This window comes from Anolis carolinensis, chromosome 6 (assembly GCF_035594765.1).
Source record: "Anolis carolinensis isolate JA03-04 chromosome 6, rAnoCar3.1.pri, whole genome shotgun sequence".
In the NCBI taxonomy this organism is placed as follows: domain Eukaryota; kingdom Metazoa; phylum Chordata; class Lepidosauria; order Squamata; family Dactyloidae; genus Anolis; species Anolis carolinensis.
This window is the reverse complement of record NC_085846.1, coordinates 89914754-89939113: the sequence shown is the minus strand read 5'-3', so window position 1 is coordinate 89939113 and position 24360 is coordinate 89914754.

Sequence of the window (24360 nt, the reverse complement as noted above, 5' to 3'; positions counted from 1 at the left end):
GCTGGCTCTACACTATAGAATTAATGCAGTTTAACTGCCATGGCTGAATGCTGTGGAATCCTGGGATTTATAATTTGATGAGGCACCAGCACATTTTGCAGAGAGGGCCAAAAAACTCTGTAAAACGATTCCATGATTCCATAGCACTGAGCCATTGCAGTGAAAGTGGTGTGCTGTCCTACTTGGCTTTCCCTCCCTTGCTTATTTCCTGGTTGCTGTTCTTGGGAGGAATGTTCCATTGGCTCCTGTTTTGGTGGTGGAGCTTGGGACTCCCCTTTAGGTTTGGATGAGTTGGTTCAGCCTGTGAGCTAGGCTCTAGAGGCTTTTCCCCTCCTTTTGGGATTCCAGAGAAAAACCTCTTAGAGATAGGTCTTAGAATTTGGTCTGGGTTCTTTGACCTGGAGTTTTGAGGTTCAAAGCCATCTGTATACAGATGACATCCAATTCTATCACTCCTTTCCACCTACTGCTAAGGAGGCTGTTCAGGCCCTGAACCAGTGCTTGGTGACTGTGACGGTCTGGATGAGAGCAAACAAATTGAAACTGAATCCAGACAAACCAGAGGTCCTCCTGCTCAGTTGAAAGGTTGAACAGGGTATAGGGTTACAGCCTGTGCTGGATGCTCCCCCAAAGTCACAGGTTCGCAGTTTGGGAGTTCTCCTGGATTCCTCACTGAGCCTGGAACCCCAGTTCTCGACAGCGGCCAGGGGAGCTTTTGCACAGTTAAAACTTGTGTGCCAGATGCACCCATACTTTGAGAAGCCAGACTTGGCTACGGTGGTCCACACTCTTGTTACATCTCCAATAGACTACTGCGACACACTCTACATGGTGTTGCCTTTGAAGACTGTTCAGAAGCTTCAAATGGTCCAATGGGCAGCCAGGTTCCTTACTGGAGTGTCGTACAGGGAGCATACAATCCCACCGTTGGCTGCCAGTCTGCCACTGAGCACAATGCAAAGTGCTGGTTTTAGCCTATAAATCTCTAAATGGCTCCGGTCCAGTTTACCTGTCCGAATGTATCTCCCATTTATTTATTTATTTATTTATTTATTTACAGTATTTATATTCCGCCCTTTTCACTCCGAAGGGGACTCAGGGCGGATCACATTGCACACATGTAAGGCAAACATTCAATGCCATAACATAGAACAGAGACAGAGACAAATGCAGGCACGGGCTGGCCTCGAACTCATGACCTCTTGGTCAGAGTGATTTGTTGCAGCTGGCTGCTAACCAGCCTGCGCCACAGCCTGGCCTGAACCAGTTTGTTAAAATCATCCAGGAAGGTCCTGCTCTCAGTCCCGCCGCCTTCACAGGTGCTATTGGTGGGGACAAGAGACAGGGCCTTCTCGGTGGTAGCCCCTCGGCTGTGGGATGAGATCAGCCCCTTCCTTCTTGGTGTTCAGGAAGAAACTTAAAACTTGGTTATGCATGCAGCCATTTGATGAGTTATAGTATTGCAGTGAAACACCTAAATGAAGCAGCAAAATGACAACAATGGGAGTAGTGCAATGTTAATATCCTTTATGTTTTATGCCATTATGTTTTTTATATAGTGTTTTAATGGTTTAATTCGTATTTATATGCTATGTATTGCTTTTATATGTATATGCATTTAATTTTTGCCATGTTTTACACCACTCTGAGTCCCCCTAGGGGTGAGAAAGAGTGGTATAGAAATGCAGTAAATAAACAAATAACTTTCAAATTTGATGCTGCATTATAAGAGGAGAAAATTCAGTTATGAGGAATATTTAAGCAAAAATGACAATCTCAAACCATCTCAACAGCAGTTTTTGGAATAAAGCTGCACAGACATTTTCTAATGTTAGTATTAATGTTTTAATACAGAAATCATTTGGTCTACCAAAATTACTTTTTTTATAAAATAGTTGTTTTTTCTCATATAAAGTCTGATACTAGGAAATCACAATACCAAGTTGATTAAAGCAAAGTCTTTCAGACAACTTCAGGGTAGTATCTTCCAAATTATTACTTTTGCTAGTAGAGATTGAAATGACCCAGTTGAAAACTGATAAGCCAGTGATTTGAGGGTTTGTAGGTTTTCTTTCTTGAACTGTCTTCTCTACCTTGCCTGTGTGAAGTTATTAACCAGTTATCCTCAGGGATCAGAAGACAGAATGACCCAATTTCCAAAAATGAGTTGTAATCACTAATGATTTTTTCACCTTGCTTCCCTTTCTTTCTTTCATTCTGAGAACTAAGGCTGGAGTCTGAGATCTTGGCAGGAAAGAAGGGGAGTTGCTAGGTCATCCGCCTCAAGGAGGAAGAATCTCAAACATGTTATATGACAAAGACAAATGAGGTACGGGGAAGTATGCATCATTTGGTTCTATTGAGCTGATACCTTCCAGGCAAAATGGCTTTTATCACTAACTGAAGGGTTTCACATTCTCAGTTGCATCTACTTGATGTATGTGGAAAGAATGTCTGAAATGTAAAATGGGTTTCAGGTCTCCTTAAAGGTCAGAAAGTGTGTGGGAAAATCTTCTTGTTTTCATTATGATAGAGAAGGGTGTTTTGCTATGTTTGGCTAATTTCTTCCAAAGAATGTAACTCCACAAAATGATGAATTATGATCTTGTTTGAATTGAAAGGTTTTGCTATTATCCGTGTGAACAGAGGAAAATAGAATCATGTCTATTGAGAAGGTACCTCACACTAATGAGAGTAACAAAAAATCACCTTACTTGTCTCCATGAATTTCTTTCCTTTCTCAAGATATGGAATGGAAGAACACGTTGCCTTGTTTTGAAATGTTTGGCCTTTAAATCAAAACTAGCATGATATTATCTATACTTTCAATCTCAAGAAGTTGTACAACCCCTTACTGCTGCAATGCTAATTTAATTTAATTGCTAGTCAAAAAGGGCTGGATTGTTTTCTTCTCACACAGACAACTTGTTTAGTGACATGAAAAGCTGCATTATCTGTGACGGGACTCAGCCTCCCCTTCTGCTACAAATTTAAAGCAAGAATTTCAATAACCTTAGTGCCAATTTCTCTTCACAGTGTAGGACTTCCCAGCCTCGGTGTGCCATGTGTCATCAGCATGGTAAGATGGCCAAGTGAAGAGAATTGCTTTCTTCAAATAAGTCACTTAAATGTACTTCACATTCAGTAAGCTGTGCATTCTCAGAACAGTGCCAGCAAATAGATTTAGGCAGGAATGACACGGCTGAACTAGTATCTAGCGTTGTTCCAAAATGTGGCCACTTGCCGGGGTGAAGGTGTCAACAATGCAGAGCAACCCATGAAACAGGGTGACATGAACTACAATTACTCACACGATTGACATGGTCATCAGGGACAATGACTTAATATACGCAGTATCTAGAGCAAGCACTAGTTTTTATTGATATGTTCAGTCTTTGCCTTAGTTACTAATGATTCTGAGCATTTCTTCTCCCTGCCCCTGCAGGCTGCAGTTTGGTTCAGTTTCACTTCCTGTTGACATTACATTTTTTAAAAAATAGGCATGTTGTAGTCTGTGTGTAATACCTATATACTAAATGTATGACACTTTTTCAAGCTCAGGAATAAATATATTTCAATGGTTCTCAAGCAGAGATTTATGCTTTAGATTCTTTTTTAGTGGACGAGGATATTTGCTTCCCCTTACTTATCATAAACTGTAGAAAGGGTTACTTCTCTCTAGAAGACCGTTTCAATATCATATAGCTCAGGCATGAATAAATTTTGGCCCTCCAGGTATTTTGGACTTCAGCTCCCACAATTCGTGATAGCCGGTAAGATAGCTGGGATTACTGGGAGTTGAAGTCCAAAACACCAGAAGGGCCAAGGTTTGCCCATGTCTGATATAGCTTGAAGTCTGTGCTTGCCTGTGAATTACTTGCAATAGCATGCATTTTTGTTTCTTCCTTAAAAACTGATTTAAGGGTATATAGCTGAGGTTTTTTTTAAGGGCATTTCCCTTGTTTTTTGATGTCAATAACAAGATAGAACTCAGGATAAATTGAAAAGTCCAACATTAAAAACATTCTCCTTTAGATTCCTTCATCTTAGGATTTGCTTCCTTCCGTTATTAGACTATTTCTGAACATCAGCATCAAGGATTGAGACATGGACAATAACTGGAGCACAGCATACCCTGTTTTCCCAAAAATAAGACATCCCCAGAAAATAAGACCTAGTAGAGGTTTTGCTGAGTTGCTAAATATAAGAACTCCCCTGAAAGTAAGAACTAGCAAAGTGTTTGTTTGGAAGCATTCCAGCCAAACAGAACACCAGAGCATGCAGGATTGGTAAATGTACTACATACCATAGATTGTTGTACAAGGAAATAATGGTAGTAACAAGAAATTCTTGATAGGATTCACAGTTTGTCTGGTTATGCTGGTTTGGGATGACAACTACTATACAGTATATAATGGAAAAATAAGACATCCCCTGAAAATAAGACCTAGCGCATCTTTGGGAGCAAAAATTAATATAAGAAACTGTCTTATTTTTGGGGAAACACTGTAGTCAGAAAGCCATAAACTGCAATACAAATTTAAAAAGTAAAACAAAAACTAAAAATGCAGTAGGAAAGACTAAATCTGAGCCTTTGACTAATCTGGTTACAAGTTAACTGAGTCCTTCTACGTCCACCTTATACTCAGCGTCTGAACTTTATTACTGGCCTCATCTTACCAGTTGTCTTGCAGTATATTGCACGTGTATCATTATTGCCTTGCCCAAATTCTGAACACACCCACTGAGCTTGGCAATTGGTTATTAGTTGTTGTTCAGCTTATGTTTTATGATATTTTATATATGTTCTTATGTATTAATTCATTGTAACTGGAATGCATTTTATGTCGATGTTTTATTGCTGTACTATCAGGCTTGGTCCCCATGTAAGCCACCCTGAGTCCCTTTGGGGAGATGGAGCGGGATATAAGAACAAAGTTATTGTTGTTGTTGTTGTTGTTGTTCTTCTTCTTCTTCTTCTTCTTCTTATTATTATTATTATTATTATTATTATTATTTTATTATGACACAGCAAACAAGATAGATATGATGGATTTCATATCACAAAATCACAAGTCGAACACTTCCCAAGTGTCTAGGACTATGTGATGTATTTTCGGATGATGCCCGCAGATCCCAGTAGGGTGCCCTTTTGCAGTTGGCAGATCGTAATTTTGTCAATGTCTATTGTTTCCAAATGCCGGCTGAGATCTTTTGGCACAGCACCCAGTGTGCCCATCACCACCGGGACCACCTGCACTGGTTTCTGCCAAAGTCTTGAACTTCAATCTTGAGGTCCTTATAGCAGCTGAGTTTTTCCTGTTGTTTTTTGTCAATGTGACTGTCACCTGGGATGGCAACATCAATGATCCAAACCTTTTTCCTTTCCACAACTGTGATGTCTGGTGTGTTGTGTTCCAGAACTTTGTCAGTCTGGATTTATTCTATGGTGCAAAGCAAATTCAAATCCAACTTTCTGTATCTTTTACTTAAATTTAGACCAAGCTGTCTCAATCTCTGTGTAATTTTCATCAGCAAATAACTCCAAGGAGACTGCTCTGAAAAGGTTGGGGAAATGAGTCTCACATAAACATTTGACTGGGCATCTGCAACATCCTTCTAATCCATGTTTCTTCTAATATTCCGCGCCAAGATTGTAATGTGCAAAGAGACAGAGAAAAAGAGTCTCCACATGGCTTTCTTCTAGACCTGATCAATGAAAGCTGTAGTTCCATTTTAAAATCCATGCATTCTTTCCTTAAACATCAGGGATATAAACAGCAAATGTGCACAAGTGGTCTCCCGTATCATTACCACATATCTCTATTCATTTAGTTATCACATTGGTAGTCTCTTGGGTAGCATATGTCGAAGCGCTTTCTCTCCTGCTGTCCTGATAAGAGTATTCTGCTCACAATGAGAACGGAGAAAATGGGCTACATTACCACGTGCTTGGCTCAGTTTGTTGGCAGTGCTGACGAACAATTCATTGCCACTATAGAAGAGATGAAATCAAAGGCAGCCTATTAAACTATATACTGCCATTGGGGGCTGTAAGTCTTTTCTACAAATGACACCTTTGTTATTTTCCTAAACGGGTTCATCAGCGTTTGCTGTTCAAATGCTCTAGGTCACAGAGGTATTTAGAAACATATTAACAGATGGACAAATAATAAATGTATTTTCTTTATCCCTGTTCCCTTTTAAATATCTTCCTTCCTCCCATTCCACAAAGGGAACTTGATCCAAACAAGCAGAATCACAGTGTTGCTAGTTGCTGATTTTTCTTCTTCTTTTTCATTGTCCCAATTCATCACCATTGTTTGTTAATTGTGCATTATAGCATTCTTCTGTAGCTCATTTTTCCCTTTCACCCATGCCATCCACCTGCAGACTTTAAAAGCACACATATCCTCTTATTCTTTTTGCAGATTTTTTTTTCAGAATTCTGTTTGTTTATGTTTATGACATGCCTGACAAAACAATTTCTCAAATGAAATCTGAATTTCCATTAGTCAGCTAGCTCTTTGTTTCTCAAACTCTAAATTCTGGGTGTCAAATCCTGAATCATCCAAAATGGTTAAGAAAGCTGTAATAAGAAGTTAGTCCAACTGCCAGTGATACTGACTGGTGCTGAAACTGTTTTATATCTTACACAGTTAAGCCCTAGAATTGTGGTTTGCCATATGCTCTCTCCCATCTCAGTATGTGCTCTACGGGTATTTTTGCACTGCTCTTTGCTAATCAAGCCAAGTTCTATTGCCTATATTTTACCAATGATGCTGACCTGTTCTTTCCCCCCCACAGTTAATTTCTCAGGATCAGTTATACCAATAAATCTTAACTAATGTACATTTAATAGAATATATTGCATGAAAGATGGGGAAGGAAAGAAGGCACTTTAGGGAATTCTTGATGTAATTAAAGGCCTTTTTAAGAATTAATTGAGGAGCTCATTTAGGGAGGAACGTTGAGATGAAAAGGTTCTTGAATCTGTAATTTTGGATGCAGCATTGTCTTGAATTATAGTGGTATTAGCCAGGAACAGAAGAAAGCACTTACTCTCTGATTTCCCATATAGTATTAAATTCTACTCTTGAATCGTACCTGTGATGACAAGAAGCAAATATGTATCATAAACTGATTTTTAGACACAAAGTGATCCTCCTGAAAGTGACCAGGGATGATTGCATGATATCTCACATGTATATAATGGGAGGAAAAGGGTTCATAGTAATGAAATGTGCCAGACAGAGTAAGCAATTTTGGTAATACAAATAATATGACTATGAGAGTTAGAATCCTGTTTTTGTGGTTTTATGATGGGTAGATGTCATTCTGTAAATGGTTGAATAATTCCACAAGTCATGCCAGACTAATTTGATACCTTTTTTCATAGAGTTACAAGCTGGGTAGATGCAGGGAATGTAGCATATCTGGATTTCAGTAAGGCCTTCAACAAGGTCACCCATGACCTTCTGGCAAACAAACTAGTCAAATGTGGGCTAGGCAAAACTACAGATAGGTGGATCTGTAATCGGCTAAGTGAACGAACCCAAAGGGTCCTCTTTATCCTGGAAAGAAGTGACGAGTGGAGTGCCACAGGGTTTCATCTTGGGCCTGGTTCTGTTCAACATTTTTATTAATGACTTAGAAGGCATGATCATCAAGTTTGCAGATGACACCAAATTGGGAGAGAGAGATAATACTCCAGAAGACAGGAGCAGAATTCAAAACGATCTTAACAGATTAGAGATGGGCCGAAACTAACAAAATGAAGTTCAACTGGGACAAATGCAAGATACTCCACTTAGGCAGAAAAAATGAAATGCAAAGATACAGAATGGGGGACGCCTGACTCAACAGCAGTATGTATGAAAAAGATCTTGGAGACCTTGTGGACAGAAAGGTGAACATGAGGCTACAATGTGATGCGGCAACAAAAAAAGCCAATGGGGTTTTGGCCTGCATAAATAGGAGTATAGTGGCTAGATCCAGGGAAGTCATGCTTCTCCTTTATCCTGCCTTGGTCAGACCACACATGGAATCATACTGTGTCCAATTCTGGGCACCGCAATTGAAGAAAAATGTTGACAAGCCCTATGAGGAATGGCTTAAAAAAGTGGTCATGTTTAGCCTGCAGAAGAGAAGGCTGAGAGGAGACATGATAGCCATGTATAAATATGTGAGGGGAAGTCATAGGGAGGAGAGAGCAGGCTAGTTCCTGCTGCCCTGGAGACTAGGATGCAGAACAATGGCTTCAAACTACAGGAAAGGAGATTCCACCTGAACATTAGGAAGAACCTCACTGTAAGAGCTGTTCAGCAGCTCAAGACAATCCTTTCCCAATGATCATGTAGCTTAAATTATATACATCATGCTGTCTGCTTTGGACAGTGATCTGGGACATAGCAAGAAACAATGAAGGACCCATGTCCCTCACTTGTTGGCTTTGATAAAGACTAACTCATTTACAAGATGTTAATGGGTGCTACAGTGAAAGGTCAGTGTATCCTTTCCTAGAGGTTTAAAGTACCTGGTATATTTCACTGGATGTAACAGAATGGAACAGGTAAAAATAGGGGGAAATTCTTAGCATGCATAATGAACTGTTTCGATTTACAGTTATTTTCCAAGATGTTCAGCAATTAGCAATTCAGTTCAGAGTGCAAAATTATTTTTATCTTAACCGATCATTGCACTTTATCAGAATGCATTCATTGCTACAGCTGGACCTGTAATCAGAAGCAGTCAACCCTCCCCCCTCCCTCTGTCCTGATTGGGGGGAAAAAATGAATGAGTGTTTCCATTTTTATCCCACAAGTAATGTTTCCTATAGAAAGCATTTCCCTCTGGCTTTGCAACTCACCCACATCTAAACTGAAAATACCCCGAAGTCATGCTGCTCTTTTAAATCATACTGTGAAACCGGACGACCTCCTACTGTGATTCCTCTTTAACAGAAGTAATTATAGTCTTCCAGCTGCCCTTTGACTCTCAGTGGACCAAGGGCAGTCCTTCTTGGAAATGAGTGTAATTAATTCTGTGCATTGAGAAGATATTCTTTCAGCCATGAGGTGGCAGCTTGTTTCTATAGGAATTTACTCCTTAGAAGTGTGCTTTTAGATTATCTTTCTGCGTTTGCTCCCCTTTGTCTAAGGCCCCTTCCACACAGCTGAATAAAATCCCACACTATCTGGTTTCAACTGGGATATATGGCAGTGTAGACTGATAACCCAGTTCAAAACCGATATTGTGGGTTATTCTGCCTTCATATTCTGGATTATATGGCTATGTGGAAGGTTCCTAAAGCTATATAAAACCCCGATTATCTGCTTTGAACTGGATTATCTTGTAGTGTAAACCTAGACCCCTTCCACACAACTGTATAAAATCCACAATGAATTGGATTATATGGCAGTGTGGACTCAGATGACTCAGTTGCAATAAAAAGGTAAGTATGAAAATGAACACATGGACATATGTGAACTGTCAAATTAGTTTACCCTTTTACTTCTCTTCTGACATTTACACCCTCCTTATGATACTGTCACTATATCAGATGTAGAGTGAAGGGACAAATTTCTAATCTACACTTCTACAAATCTGCCACTCATCACGAGAGAACTGTATAAGTAGAGAACTTGTTTGTGCAATATTGTGGCAATATTGCTGACTGGGGAATTTGTACATCAATGTCATCATATCAATACATAGGAAAGCTTCCTTATACAGTCATTGCTATAAAGTACCAAATGGAATACATTTTCTCCTTATTACAAGTGCTATGCAGGGCTAGCCTTAGACTAGGCAGTGTGTGGCCCCTTCCACACAGCTGTATAAAATCCACATTGAACTTTTTTTTCATGTCACGAGCAACCTGAGTTGCTTCTGGGGTGATAGAATTGGCCGTCTGCAAGGACATTGCCCAGGGGACGCCCGGATGTTTTGATGTTTTACCATAATAATAATAATAATAATAATAATAATAATAATAATAATAATAATAATAATAATAAAAACGTTATTTATACCCCGCCACCATCTCCCCAATGGGGACTCGGGGCGGCTTACATGGGGCCATGCCCGGGAAAAATACAATATAACACAATATAAAAACAACATATCATAATACAATTACAACAATACAATAAAGAATCATATACAGTACAACACAAAATCCAAACCATCCTTGTGGGAGGCTTCTCTCATGTCCCCGCATGGAGCTGGAGCTGATAGAGGGAGCTCATCCATGCTCTCCCCGGGTGGGATTTGAACCTGGCAGCCTTCAGGTCAGCATCCCAACCTTCAAGTCACAAGGCTTGAACTGAACTGAACATTGAACTGAATTATATGGCAGTGTGGACTCAGATAACCCATTTCAAACCAGATATTGTGAATTATCTGCCTTGATATTCTGGGTTATATGGCTGAGTGGAAGGGCCATGAAGCAACTGCCTCAGGCAGCAAGAAGAGTCCTACAAACCTTTTGACTATTTTGCACATTGCTAGCTGGTGTTAAATTCATATTTCCAGTGTCTTCCATAATCCAGGGTACATCATCATGTGCAAAGCCAACTAAGGGCCCTTCCACACAGCCCTATATCCCAGAATAACAAGGCAGAAAATCCCACAATATCTGCTTTGAACTGGGTTATCTGAGTCCACACTCAGATAATGTGGGATTTTCTGCCTTGATATTCTGGGATATAGGGCTGTGTGGAAGGGCCCTTAGTTGGCTTTGCACATGATGATGTACCCTGGATTATGGAAGACACTGGAAATATGAATTTAACACCAGCTAGCAATGTGCAAAATAGTCAAAAGGTTTGTAGGACTCTTCTTGCTGCCTGAGGCAGTTGCTTCATGGCCCTTCCACTCAGCCATATAACCCAGAATATCAAGGCAGATAATTCACAATATCTGGTTTGAAATGGGTTATCTGAGTCCACACTGCCATATAATTCAGTTCAATGTTCAGTTCAGTTCAAGCCTTGTGACTTGAAGGTTGGGATGCTGACCTGAAGGCTGCCAGGTTCAAATCCCACCCGGGGAGAGCATGGATGAGCTCCCTCTATCAGCTCCAGCTCCATGCGGGGACATGAGAGAAGCCTCCCACAAGGATGGTTTGGATTTTGTGTTGTACTGTATATGATTCTTTGTTGTATTGTTGTAATTGTATTATGATATGTTGTTTTTATATTGTGTTATATTGTATTTTTCCCGGGCATGGCCCCATGTAAGCCGCCCCGAGTCCCCATTGGGGAGATGGTGGCGGGGTATAAATAACGTTTTTTAATTATTATTATTATTATTATTATTATTATTATTATTATTATGGTAAAACATCAAAACATCCGGGCGTCCCCTGGGCAATGTCCTTGCAGACGGCCAATTCTATCACCCCAGAAGCAACTCAGGTTGCTCGTGACATGAAAAAAAAGTTCAATGTGGATTTTATTCAGCTGTGTGGAAGGGGCCACACACTGCCTAGTCTAAGGCTAGCCCTGCATAGCACTTGTAATAAGGAGAAAATGTATTCCATTTGGTACTTTATAGCAATGACTGTATAAGGAAGCTTTCCTATGTATTGATATGATGACATTGATGTACAAATTCCCCAGTCAGCAATACTGCCACAATACTGCACAAACAAGTTCTCTACTTATACAGTTCTCTCGTGATGAGTGGCAGATTTGTAGAAGTGTAGATTAGAAATTTGTCCCTTCACTCTACATCTGATATAGTGACAGTATCATAAGGAGGGTGTAAATGTCAGAAGAGAAGTAAAAGGGTAAACTAATTTGACAGTTCACATATGTCCATGTGTTCATTTTCATACTTACCTTTTTATTGCAACTATGCAGACATTCATTTGGACTTCTCACTTGGAGTATGGAAGTATAACCTACATATCTGTTCTGTTCAAATTATCACAATGTGTGTATATGTGCAATAGATTGTGTGCCTTTTGTTGGTTTGGCTGTCTTATTGTTCAATTGTAATGCACCATATATACTATAAAAATACAGAAAAGGAAGAGGAAGAAGGGGAGGAAGAAAAAGAAATGGAGGAAGGAGGAGGAAGACCTTATTGATATATTGACTTATTTTTATTCATTTAGTTATATGTATTATTGCCCATAATGCTTTCCATAGTACATAGTACAATCTCAGTGGTGGACCCTTATTTGTGGAACACCCCTCCCCCGCAGTGAAATTAGAGCAGCCCCCTCCCTGCTGATATTCATGAACAAAGTTTTGTTTTGTTTTTTTTCGTGTCAGGAGCAACTTGAGAAACTGCAAGTCGCTTCTGGTGTGCGAGAATTGGCCGTCTGCAAGGACGTTGCCCAGGGGACGCCCAGATGTTTTGATGTTTTTATCATCCTTGTGGGAGGCTTCTCTTATGTCCCCACATGGAGCTGGAGCTGATAGAGGGAGCTCATCCGTGCTCTCCCCAGGTGGGATTCAAACCTGGCAGCTTTCAGAACAAAGTCAAAACATGGTTATGTGACCAAGCTTTTGGACAGCAAAGCTCATAATGCAATAAGATAATAAAGAATAGTGAACGGACCAATGGAATGACTATAGACGTGATTTTGGATGGCGTGATTTTAATAAATGTTTTTAAACCGTGTTATTTATTGGTGGGTTCTAATATAAATGTTATTGTATTATCTATGTTTAATTTTATGCTTTATATCTAAATGTTATTTTATGTTTATGTTTTAATTTGGTTAGGTTAATTCATAGTTATATGTTATAGTCTTGCCATTATCTTTTGATTTTCACATATATGTACGGCATTGAATTTTGCCTTTATAATGTTGGAAACTGCTTTGAGTTCCCTTAGGGGGAGAAAATCAGTATATAAATGTAGTAAATAAATAATACAAAAATACATTTAGCTTATGAGGCCTCACTTTTCTTTTTTTTAAAAAATCAGGAATGTTTTATCAACTAAATAGCATCAAAGCTTACTGCATTAGGATACTTACATGATCCTCAGTTTGGCAGCTGTAGTCAGATGGCCATTCCCATGCAGAATAATTAATGGAACAGAGAGCCAAAAAAAGTCCCCTAGCACTATTAAATTTCCACTGAATTAGACCCTCAGAAAGGAAGCTGTCTTGCAAAATGACTGCCTTTTACAAATTAAAAAACCCAACTGGCTCTCTCAAGGACAGTGAAAAGGAAACAGGATTCTGTAGCAAGAATTCCAGTTCGTGAGGGTTATCTTGCGCCAGCTCTCTGACAGAGAATTATCCACGCAAAGGTCGGGCACTCATTAAACCTTATCTGATGCCAACCGTTATATGTTATGGTTTATTGCCTCGAGTACCAATTAATAAAGAATTAAAGAAATGAAGAAACCAGTGATTCATACCTTTTGTAGGGAAAAGACTATGGCCTCGGCATAATACTAAAATATTAATAGTCATTTTAGTCATGTAGTATTTTATTAGGCACTTAACTCTGTAGGTTTTATGCCAAGATATATGACATTCATTTTCAACAAAATGTGAAGAGTTGAGAGGGGGAGGATGTGTATTCCAAATTAAAAAAGGAGGGCCCCAATATACTTTGAACAAAATAGGGGGACTTAAGCATTATTGTTAACACAGGATTACCCAATAATCACCTTGAGAAGGCACCATTAAAATTTCTTGGGGGAAAATATCAGAGACACATTAGAGATATGACAGTCAACATGGAGCTCTGTCATGGGCTGGTCCATGAGGTCATGAAGAGTCGGAAGCGACTGAATGAATAAACAACAAAATTAGAGATAACTATTTTTGAACACAACAATATTTATAGAATACATAGAGTTTAGAGATTTTGGAGGTATACCCCATACCACTTTTTAAACAATCACTTTGTTTATATTAAAAATGTTAGAAAATGTCATTTTTTACATAACCAATTTTGCTCAAAGCGTGACAAGAACTTGTATGGTTTCCATGGGCTTTTTCTTAATTTGATTATCAGCAGAATGAGTGGCTGATGTCATTTGAAATCTTGTGCTTGAAGTGATTTCAGAAGATATGTAAGCTCTATGGTGTTTGATTTGTAAGAGTCTTTTCAATGGCAGCACTAAGAGAGTGCAGACCACATCAGGTAACACCATCAGAAGGGATTTCGACATCAAAATGACTGTCTATAGTTAGATATAACCACAAAAAACCATTTTCATAAACATGTAATGTGTCAGTAAACCAATAAGGCTAAAACTCTGTGCTGATTTACTTTTCCAAACCTTCTTATAGCTTTATCAGACCAGCATCTTAAAGTGGGTACCTCGCTTTTTTGGCGTCTTCTGTTTCCTGCAGAATTCTGGGAAATGTAGTTTAGAGCTGGGCCTTTGGAATTCTCAGCTAGAGAGGTCCTCGCCTTCCCAAACTACATTTCCTGAAATTATGCAGGAGGTAGAAAATACCAAGAAAGTGGGGGTGCCCATTTTAAAATACTAGACTGATAAAGCCCTAAGATGTTCAGTGCTGCCATTATGATTTACTTACAATGATGCTTTGGATGCACAGTTTTGTCTGTGTATGCTATAAGCATATTGTTTGCAGTGTTCCTGGGTTTTTTTATATAGTCAATGGTTTTTATAATTTTTTGGTATTTTAACTACAATATTGTGATATGGTTTGGCTAAAAGTAGAGGCTCATGGAAGTGACACAAAAAGTTACAGTAGAGTCTCACTTATCCAACATTCGCTTACCCAACATTCTGGATTATCCAATGAAGTCTGCTTCCCGCTCGGATCCACAGCTGTTTCTCTAGGCAGCAAGGACTGAACTTTTTATGGATTTAATTTCCGACAATGTTGTTACTGTAAGTTCATTTTATGCAATGCTATCTTTATTTGTAGTCAATATGTTAGTAGCCAATATTTTTGTAGTCAATTTTTCAATACATTGAGATGTTTTAGTGCTAAATTCGTAAATACAGTAATTATTACATAACATTACCGTGTATTGAACTGCATTTTCTGTTGATTTCTTGTAAAACATAATGTTTTGGTGCTTAATTTGTAAAATCATAACATAATTCGATGTTTAATAGGCTTTTCCTTAATCTCTCTATATTATCCAACATTTTTGCTTATCCAATGTTCTGCCCGTTTATGTTGGATAAGTGAGACTCTACTGTAGTGCACTGGAAGAAACCAATCCTAGGGAGAGCACTGAGTCTTTGCCCACATGCACTGAATAACTTCTCCTTAATACAGTAGTATAAATAAGATAAAAGTAGGGAATCTTTGGCTGTTTGCATATTTTTGACTTCAGCTAAGAGAAATCCCTAACATTAAGGTCAATGAGGTATTTATGCAAATTGAAGTCCAAAGACATCTGTTCTCAAGTTCCTTATCTTTGATATAGATTATATGGTGAAACTGCTATGGAATGCTCGAATTTGTAGTTTAGTGAGGCACCAGCATTCTTTAGCAAAGAAGGCTAAAGGCCTTGTAAAACTATAGCTCCCATGATTCCATAACACTGAGCAATGTCAGTTAAAGTGGTGTCAAACTGCATTAATTCAACAGTACAGGTACACCCTCAATCTGTCTCCCTACATATGTGATAGTAGCATAAATTTGTATTGCACTACAAGGTAGTCAGGTGTCAACTTGGATTGATTTCTAGGATTGATGATTTCTAAGTCAAATATCAGCACCACTTCCCTGTGTGTCTTAACTATTTGAATGTATCATTAAGAGAGCAATCCAATGGAGCTGCTTCTGGCAGGTCATAGAGATAATTGATTAGATCAAAGTCTGTCAACCACTATTATTTCACTCCCAACAGATTCAGCATGGTAAAGTGATTGTGACTCTGCTGAATGTGTAAACTGTATAGCAGGGGCAAATAGACAATACGCTGAGATTGAATAGTAGATATCTGGACAATTTACAGGTCCACAGGGGTTTCTGACCTCAAGTTACTTAACAACAGCAGTAAGGAAAAGGTTCCCTTCTCCCAATAAGTCTATCAAACAAAAAAAAAGGTTATGGAAGGATGTAACTAAAATGTTGTTTTCAGGGAAGGTATCATCATCATCATCATCTTCATTTCTATCCCGCTCTTCTCACCCTGTAGGGGACTCAGAGCGGCATACAATATACATTTAGGCAAAAATTCAATTCCTCATTATACAAAGAAAATAAAAAAAACATAAAATAATAGAAACAATACACATATAAAGACAATTTAAAACCATTGATATATTAAAACTTAAAACAGCATCTAGATACACCCTACTAGCCCCCCCTCCCCCTCCCCCTCCCCCTCCCCTTCCCTCTCCCTCTCTCCCATCATGATCTTAAGGTCTTCTTTGGCTGTCTTGGATGGTGCTGGGTACAACAAATGAAAACAATTTCTTGGCTTCAACACATGACCAGATCTTGAGTTATCCATTACCTCTTTCCTTAGGCCACTTTTGGTCTAAGTAGACCTCCAGATTCCAGAAATACAATACCCAAGTAAATCTCACAGGCCTTACATTACCTTTCCACTTCAGCACAAAGGCTATACAAGTAATGGCAGGGCCAGTGTCTCAAATTTACAAATCTTTGTTTGAAATCAGAATAATAATAATAATAATAATAATAATAATAATAATAATAATAATAATAACAACAACAACAACAACAACTACTACTACTACTACTACTTTATTTTATACCCCACCACCATCTCCCAATTGGGACTTGGGGCAGCTTACACATGGGGCAAGTGCCCCTAGATACAAATTCAAATGGAGGGTTGATAGCATAGCACTGTATACGTTCTAAGCAGATCCATGCTGACTAAGGGATTCTGGGAGTTACAATGCAAGCTCTATATCTAGATACATAGAATACCAGAAACACCTCAAATAAAATAAGGATTAGCATATCAGCCATTATCTGCTTTATGTTGGTGGGGGATTCTGGGAGTTGTTGTCTGAAAATTTTTCCAAGTTGTTTCAGAGATGCTCCCGAGTTCGAAGCCCGGGTCAGGTTAAGCCCCCGACCATTAAATAGCCCGGCTTGCTGTTGACCTATGCAGCCCCGAAAGACAGTTGCATCTGTCAATTAGGGAAATTTTGGTACGCTTTATGCGGGAGGCTAATTTAACTAATTTACAACATCATAAAACTGCCAGCAAAACACTAGGAAAGGAATGAGGAAGTACAGCCACCAGTGGACAGTGAAGCAACAGCTCCCCCTGTGGCCGGAATCGTGAAGCTGGAAAAAAAATGTTGAATGCCTCTGTGTCTGTCTATATATGTTGTTTGTCTGTTGGCATTGAATGTTTGCCATATATGTATTCATTGTAATCTGCCCTGAGTCCCCTTCGGGGTGAGAAGGGCGGAATATAAATACTGTAAATAAATAAATAAACAAACAAACAAACAAACAAATGCTTACTGGATCTCAAAACCAAGAAAAGTGCACAATCTATGCTGTGCACCTTTCTTGATCTATGCTGTGATTTGCATAATAGTCTCAGAAATCCAAATTAGGCCAGTACATTTTAAAATGTGGACTAACCAAATTGTTCCTTGTCCAAATTGTTCCCTGCCATGTTGTTCCTTCCTTCCTAATTCTAAACACTGCTACTTCAATGCTACCTCAATATACATCAGTGAGATTTAAGGCTGTTTTAGATATGCTTTGCACTGTCACGGTAATCAATGGGACTTTAAAAGTGCTTAACGGTGCCCCAGGTTTGAATTCAATGTAATGTGTTTATTGTTTAAATCTTATTTAATTTTATCCCACCTTATCGCCATGCTCAAGGCAACATAAGTATTTAACCAATTCTATCAAGAGGGAAAACAAATTCCAGAGGGAAATCTGACAATGAGCTCTACTCCACAAAAGCTTGTGCCACAATATATTTGTTAGTCCTTAAGATGCCATGAGACTCCGCATTGTCTTTTCAGGGAACAAATGTGTTGTAATGGGAATCACTCATTGAATGTTAGCCTCTGAAGGAAGAGGGGAAAATCTTCCTCTTTTTTTTCCATTTCTACATAACAAGGACTACCAGGACGCTTGTCGTTCTCCATCTGTAGGAGGGAAAACACACAGCAGCTTCTGCCAAGCTTTCGACTCCTTCAAATGCTAAAGTGAACCAATGTCAACTCAAATTTCTCACACCAACAGAAGCATAGCTGGGGGTGTTGTGTTGGGCAGAGCCCGTCTGCTACTGATCTTCTGTTGTCGTTGCTGCTGTTGTTGTTCCTATGCCTCAGTGTTGAGTTGGCATCCCGAAAAATAATTAGCAACCATCCTCTCCATAACAGATTGTGTGGGCATGTGTGCCTGTTTACGCATGTTTGTCTACACTTTGTTAGGTATCACACTGGAGCGTCAGTCTGTCATGATCACCATGTCATTACCAATCTCAGGGAAGGAAATTAAGAGGGGGGAAAAGACAGGTATTTACTCTGGATTTTGTCTTTTGCATTTACTTGTGAATTTCAAACAAATTCAAGATGGATCTGGAGAGGAACAGAGCAGCAAGCTTGTCCTTTGAGAAAGCTGTATTTATAATACGCATTTAAATCTCTTCCCTGCCTATGGGCATTTGTCCTTTAATTGAGAAACGATTGGGATTTTCTTTCACTCAATTGTTACCGAAAGGGCTAAATTTCATTCCTGCATTGTTTAAAGATGCCTATCCAATAAATGTCACTGCCATCCTTGCTGCATTCTACAGCCTCAGCTAATCTATAAAGTGATGTCTTTTACCTGCTTTACTAAACCAAAACCCGTGGCGCTGAAAACAACTAAATCCAGATGGGTTTACTTTCTGGACTTCAGAGATTAAACTCTGAAGGTGGGAGGAAAGGATATTGCAAAATGTTGGGTGGTTTCGGGCTGCCCCTCTAAAGGCAAAACAAGCATGCCACAGCAGCTGAGCCAAACCCTGGGTGTTCAACCCCTTGCTTTTACTAAAGCAGCAACTGGATTTTTGTTCTTGTTCCTCGTTCGGATATAATTCCCTGAACATTCAGAGGATTACATTCTGTTTATGCATCATGCAATCTCCCCGAGTCCTGTTTCTTTACAGTACTTACTCCTGCTGCTAAAAGGAAAATGGGCTCTAACAATCCTCTTTTAGTGCCAAAGCTGCTGCACTGAATGAACACATCCTGCCTGCAGTCGTCTGACTGATCCCTGTGATCCCTCTATCCAACAGGAGTTCAAAAGAATTCTACAGCTCAAAGAACTAAAAATTGGTATTCGTTTAAGATTTACTGGCAAACTAAAGCTTCCTTCTGTAGCGGCAGATGCTATCCTGCCTTTCAGGACTGACACAGAACTAACTCAAACTCTGAATCCATTTTTTTTTCTTGAAGGGTGCTGTTACTAAAATTGGGCATTTGGTGTATATCTTTGTGCTTTTGTTTGTTAACTTGGCTTGTTGAACAGAACAAAAGGCAGTGAATAGAAAACAAATCAGACTTGCCACACATCACAACAACGTATACTGGCATTAAGGCTACAGATTATATATTATCAAGTTAAATGACAATTTTAAATAAAGAAAAGGGAAATGGTAACTCACTGAAATTCAGAAGGTTAAAAATGGCAAGAAGGGTTGAGGTTGCATTAATAAGATTACAAAGATCCATCTGTTTTGGTAGAATAAGGTTACACAAAGCCCCGTAGACCAACCGGGGAAAACTTAAGCTGTAGCAGATTAATAAACAAATAAATAAAAGTGTGTATGCGTGCATGTGAATGCATACACATTGCATAATTGAAACCATTTATATCTCTTTACAAGCTATGTGAAGAATTTACATTTTTAATTTGTGGCAACATGAATGCAGAAAGTAATATTCTTAAAAATGTTCTCAAGTTGGACACTCTGAAGATATGAGCTCACCCTTTTTGCTATTGGGACACCATGTTCTCATCTGCTAGTCATGAGTACTATGTGATCAAATGATACATATCTTAAAATATGTTCATAACATAGGAATAGACAATGGTCAATTTTCAGAAATTCTTTTAGAGACACTCAGCATGATCCATCTAAGGATCCCAGTCATACTGCATCAAATATTGACTGTATCTCTAACTCAGTGGTTCTCATCCTGGGGGCCCCAGATGTTTTTGGCCTTCATTTCCCAGAAATCCTAACAGCTAGTAGATTGCCTGGGATTTCTGGGAGTTGTAGGCCAAAAACATCTGGGGACCCCACTACTTTAATTAGATATAGAATGAGCCTGCCAAAGACATTATATGCAAAATGGATGCTATATAACAGAAGGATCTTTGTTCCAACAATTCAATGATTTTTAACCTTTGGTCCTCCAAGTATATGGCACTTCAATTCCCAGAAACCTCATCCAGTTTGCCAAGTGTTGGGAATTCTGGGAGCTGAAGCCCAAAAAACCTGGAGGACCAAAGGTTGAGAATGACTGCAATGGATAATACTTTCCCTTTGCAGCCCAATTTTCTTCAGAGTTGGGATATGCTTCAAAATTTTATAGTAGGTGTTGGCAAGGGCTGCAACAGGATAGTGAACTTCAAACACCATCCAGCCAATGATAATATTCACTGAATCAAAGAGCCATCCATCCATTGAGGAACACCACTGGCACTGGATATACAACCTATTGTTCCTAGATCAGTTGGGCTATGGAGATATTTTTTAAAAAAATCAACCACAACAACTATTATATGTCAAGAATTGAGTCAGAGCAATTGGCTAAATTGACACCTAATAAATTATTGCATAGCACTAGGGTGGGCCAATGTGGTTCTTTAGATATTGCTGCACTGCAATTTTCATCTCCTGTAACCAACATAACCAGCATGATAAAAGCTGCAATCCAACATATACCTGGAGAAGCAGTGGCTCATTCATATTAATAGGACTTTATGTTCATGTAGGTGGATGTGGGGTTTGAGGTACAGTATTATATATAATTCTTACCCAATTAACATTACGGGTAACTTGGTCCTGTCCACAGCTATAACTATATTTTTAAAAAATAGTCAAAGACATTTTTCTAGCAAAAATAGGGCCCAATGGAAAATATTATCATTAAAAACCTCTAGAAATGTATTAATTTGAAGTAACTTTCAAGTGATGTCTTTCAGCTTTTTTCTTCATAATTGGGGTTAGCCAATTATGGCCCATTTAAAAATGAAAGGCTTCATGGTATCTGTTCTTCAAAAGAAATAGATCCCTGATTGTTGGATAAGCATGTAAGCCTATAAAAGAAAAGTCAAAATGACTATATTACAAAGGTGAAAAACAATGTTGTAGATTACTAACCACAATAGATCTCAAACTAGATATTGCAAGGGTTAAAAGATCATGTTGTTGTTTATCATTCAGTCGCTTCCAACTCTTCATGACCTCATGGACCAGCCCACACCAGAGCTCTCTGTTGGCCGTGGCCACCCCCAGCTCCTTCAAGGTCAGGCCAGTCACTTCAAAGATACCGTCCATCCATCTTGCCCTTGATAGGCCCCTCTTCCTTTTTCCTCCCATTTTCTCCAGCATCATTATCTTCTCCAAGCTTTCCTGTATTCTCATGATGTGGCCAAAATACTTCATCTTTGCCTCTAATATCCTTCCCTCAAGTGAGCAGTCGGGCATTATTTCCTGGAGTATGGACTGGTTTGATCTTCTTGCGGTCCAAGGTACTCTCAGAATTTTCCTCCAACACCATGGTCTTCCTTTGCTCAGCCGTCCTTAGATCATAAATATCATAAATAAGACAGAACAATGGTGTGCAGGACAGAATGTAGAAACACATAACACAATTCAAGAGTAACAGGAGGAATGATGATGATGATGATGATGATGATAATAATACATCACACAGTCCTAGACACTTGGGAAGTGTTTGACTTGTGATTTTGTGATATGTAATCCAGCATGTCTATCTTTTTTGCTGTGTCATAATAAAATAATAATAGTGTCATAATAATAATAATAATAATAATAATAATAATAATAATAATAATAATAATAATGGCACTGATGATTATTAGCCATATGTGTGTGGAAGCATCAAAGGTGCCCAGATAACCATAAATGATGTTCATTTCTAGAACATATATAATATCAATAAGGAAAAAAAAACGGAACTTCCAATAGTACAAAATTATTGGGGTTACTAAGAGAGCTGTATGAAATACCCTTTCATAGAGCTGTCTTAGTATGAAATCTTATCTTTTGGAAATGCCCGGTTTGTTCAAATTCACACTTAAGTTGTTTCCAAAAGCTGTCTGCAATAACCACAAACATCAATGTATTTTTAATTAATATCTTTCTATGTAAATTGTGAAATGTGGCAGAATTACATCTCAACTAAGGATAGATCTGCTGAATTAGCTTGATTTTATTAACCAGTTTTCTGCAAAAAACACAAATTCCTAGTCACTGAAAGAAGGAACAGTTCCGTAACAACTATTTTTTATTCTATAATGCTGGCTTTCCAATGCACTTTTATCATGCTGTTTAGTTATTCCACTAACAAAGCGTGCCTTCTTCACACATGCTTAATTGTAACTCTAATATTCTGAAATACTACCACCTTGTGGTCAGCAAAATACACATTGAACATTACAACTGGTGAAATATTGAGTTGTACAACTTGTCCATTTAATTTGATTTTCAAAGTATTGAGCTACATTTGTAGAGTTAATCTATATAGTATTTCACAACACCCAGAGAATTTGCAGAAAATATTTATCCTTTAAGTCCAAATACTAATGAAAGTTCATTTGTTTCAATATCTGTAGTAAAAAGCTGTGTTGGCTATATGTAAAATGATTCAAAAAGTCATGCCAATTTTATTAGTTTCAATTGTTCCCCATACTGCTGTTTCAATTAATTTTTCCAAGGTTGCATCTGCATTGTAGAATTAGTGCATCTTAAATACTATGGCTTAATGTTATGGAATTATGGCAGCAGTTTTACAAAGCCTTTAGCCTTCTCTGCCAAGGAGTGCTAGGGACTCTACAACATCTGACTTCACTTCTCCTCACTCATGCATTGCATGATATCAATTTGCACAAAGATTCATGGGAAAACAGAAGGGAGAATGGTCACCGCACTTTCAGAATGTAAGTGGAGGAATCAGATTAATTTTTCTCCAAGTCAACACTCACCACCATTCAAAAAGAACTATGGACAAGCATTGTAGGTTAGATTTCCATCAATCACATTAGCAATAGCATATCCTGTCAAGGAGATTCGGCCTTCAAAAAGTTTCCCCAATTAGTGTGAAATGGTACATTCATGAATGAAAAATATTATATGCTTCTTTGGCACATATAAAATTAATCAAAACATCTCTTTTCAAAAGTAGTTGGAGGTCTTAAGCATGCATCTTGAAACAATGGTAGGAAGTGGTAAGGTAAAGGTAAAGGTTTCCCCTGACATTAAGTCCTGTCGTGACCGACTCTGGGGGTTGGTGCTCATCTCCATTTCTAAGCCGAAGAGCCGGCGTTGTCCATAGACACCTCCAAGGTCATGTGGCCGGCATGACTGCATGGAGCTCAGTCCGCTCCCGGGATTTGAACCTGCGACCTTTCGGTCTGCAAGTTCAGCAGCTCAGTGCTTCAACACACTTCATCACGGGCTCAACCTCATGTTTATATGTGTTAAAATAATTGTGTATATGAGAGCAAAGTGCATTGTGTTCCACAGAGTTCCAAGCTTGTATTATTAAGATTTTAAAAATCAACAAAACATAATTACTTCATTTATTTTGCATGCACAATACCTTTTTTGTTGCAATGTTGCTTTGTAGTGCAGTTTTTCCTGTGGGATGAGGAGGGAGTATGAAGAAACCCGCAAATCATCTTATCTGCAAGAAGCTACATTATTAAGTCTATGGGCCCATTGGGGAGGCAGGAGAAGCAGAAAGCAGGGCTTAGCTCAAACAGATGTTGGATGTGGCTGAGCAATAAAAGTGGGGGGCGGCAGAGTTGTTTGTGGCTGTGGCCTACCCTTCCTCTTCTTCCTCCTTTTCCCTCTATCTCTTGGAGATAAGACAGTTTTTAAAAACCCAAATCGGTGAATCCAAGGAGCCATCAAATGGCACACTCCATTTTTGAGGTCCCTTAAACAGGGGAAAAGGGGTGCCTTAGATTGGATGAAATATTAGTTATATGCAATAATGACTACTGTTTAGAAAGAAATGTTCCAAGTTATTTTCTGAACTGTGCTAAGGTTGTATTTTTCTTGGTTGTGTTTCTGGAGTAAACCAAGTATATATACACACACATATGGACAAAAACTCACCTCAGTGCTTTTATAAAAAATTAAAAAAATTCTGATTCAGCTGGGAATCCGAGTCACTGTTCCTCTTCTTTATCTAATAGAA